General features: G+C 45.1%; 1 pseudogene; it reads left to right on the top strand.

The window, feature by feature from the left end:
- The first annotated feature begins 1400 nt into the window (after positions 1 to 1400).
- LOC126095476 (5S ribosomal RNA) lies at positions 1401 to 1518 on the top strand (annotated as a pseudogene).
- The last annotated feature ends 662 nt before the right edge of the window (positions 1519 to 2180 follow it).

The raw sequence follows: 2180 nt of genomic DNA, 5'->3' as shown, positions 1-2180 counted from the left end.
ACATTCCATGTAGGTAGTTCTGAAATATTTATTTTCAGTCTTGGTCAGTTCATGTTAAGGTGTACTGTATTTGAGGACTGACTGCTTTCAGAATGCTTGAAAACGAACACGTGTCGAAATTGCAGTCGAAATAAACTAAGTTCCAACAGCCTTCAGCTGAATGATTCCGTTCAAAAATTTCACGAAACCTGCAGACCCAGTCATCACAAAATTATCATAGTTTTTAGTACTCTGTGGAGAAGTGAACAATGATAGCCAAATCTGATGCAATTTGATGAAAATAGATACGAACACAACTATTTCTGTATCATGAAAATATGTGGTCCTTGCTTGTTGTTGAGTTAACTGTAATGTGTTCTTGGCTTTCTTGCTTAGGTGGATTTCAGTGATAACGAAAGCTTGCAGTAACTCCCCCGTGATGTTCTTTAGGAGGAACAGACTGTTTTGAAAGACATTGTGATGGTGTTCTGTCATCTATAGTTGGTATATAATAGGCAGATGTATTTCGTAGTGAAACCATAAAGAGGATATTATTCTGTTCTGAGTGCCTTTTCTTGTAAGTATCTGATGGGACGATAGTAATGGCACCTTATCGGTAGCAGTTAAAATAGCTCAGCTTGTTTCTCTACCACCTTTTAAAACACCGAGCAACGTATTCCATGCACAGCAAAGAATATTAGCCGCTAGCCATGTTAAATTTGTCACAAAGAAACATCAATCGCTGTAGTGTTTCCTCTTACCTACAGACTGTTTGAGGAGCACTTCTTCTCCCGAATGTTTACACAGAAGGAAACGTCTGTCAACATGATGCTTTCCGTCAAAGCTAGCCCTTATGCAGGTTCAACATTAATAAAACCTAAAAACTGCAGGGACTGATTCCTGACTAGAATTGGAGGAAAAAAGGTCCTATGAATATGTGTCCCGAAATGCATCGTTGTCACGGTAGATGGTGCTGACGAATGAAAGTTCCTCTGACCAAGTGCCGTGTGTTCCTTGTGTGTTGCAAGCTGTGTGATTGACGCATCTCATAGAACACGGGTGCTTCATGTTTTATTGGAAACGGAAAGCATTGCACGCATGGCGTGGCCTGCTCGCTCTTCTGATTTGAATCCCATAGAGCATGTCTGGTACACACTGCGGAGACGGGTTGAATCACGTCAGAATCTAACAATTACTACCCAAGACTTGCGACCAGCTCGGCAGGAAGAATGGATGTCATTGCCTGAACATGGGATTGAGGACATCACTCACAGCAAACCATGTCGTCGTCAAGCCTATACTGCTGACAGAGGTAGTCACACCCCATACTCAGCACTTCAATCAGTTGCCAGAATGTGTGTGCAAATCTGTTTAAGTTGGAAAAAACGAAGAACATTTTTGTCTACCTTTACGCATTTCGTGGCAACGGCCTTGCCGCAGTGGATACACCGGTTCCCGTGAGATCACCGAAGTTAAGTGCTGTCGGGCGTGGCCGGCACTTGGATGGGTGACCATCCAGGCCGCCATGCGCTGTTGCCATTTTTCGGGGTGCACTCAGCCTCGTAATGCCAATTGAGGAGCTGCCCGACCGAATAGTAGCGGCTCCGGTAAGAGAAAGCCATCATAACGACCGGGAGAGCGGTGTGCTGACCACATGCCCCTCCTATCCGCACCCTCAACTGGGGATGACACGGCGGTCGGATGGTCCAGATGGGCCACTTCTGGCCTGAAGACGGAGTGCTTTACGCATTTCGTAGTTATTTACGTTCTGTTTTCTTTACATTGATACAAGCCCACATGAGTTCCTAAGATCTCATCACGATACCTGACAGCGGTTAAACATTACTGATTCACCCGTACAATTTCGTGAAGATCTGTTCGAGTGCTAAGCATAAATCCTGCGCATATCTTTAGGGGTCCTCCTCTATATTGGTCTCTTTCCACAGTGTTTGGGTCCGGCAACCGTCTTCTACGTTCCCTCCAGAGGCGAATCCGACGAAAATCACTGTCCAAACCAAATCAGGACTCATCTGTGAAAAGAACATTGGACAACTGTTCGATCGTCCACGTGGCTTGTTGGCGACACCGCTCTAGACGTTCCCTTCTGTGAAGACGCGTCAGAGATACACATCCAGCAAGTCTCCGACAGTAGAGGCCACTCTGCTGAATCCTTCTGTAGAGATTTTGTCTCGATAAAACAC

This window comes from Schistocerca cancellata, chromosome 1, assembly GCF_023864275.1.
Source record: "Schistocerca cancellata isolate TAMUIC-IGC-003103 chromosome 1, iqSchCanc2.1, whole genome shotgun sequence".
In the NCBI taxonomy this organism is placed as follows: Eukaryota; Metazoa; Arthropoda; class Insecta; order Orthoptera; family Acrididae; genus Schistocerca; species Schistocerca cancellata.
The sequence above is the reverse complement of the archived record's forward strand: the minus strand, read 5'-3'. Positions and strand labels throughout refer to the sequence as shown.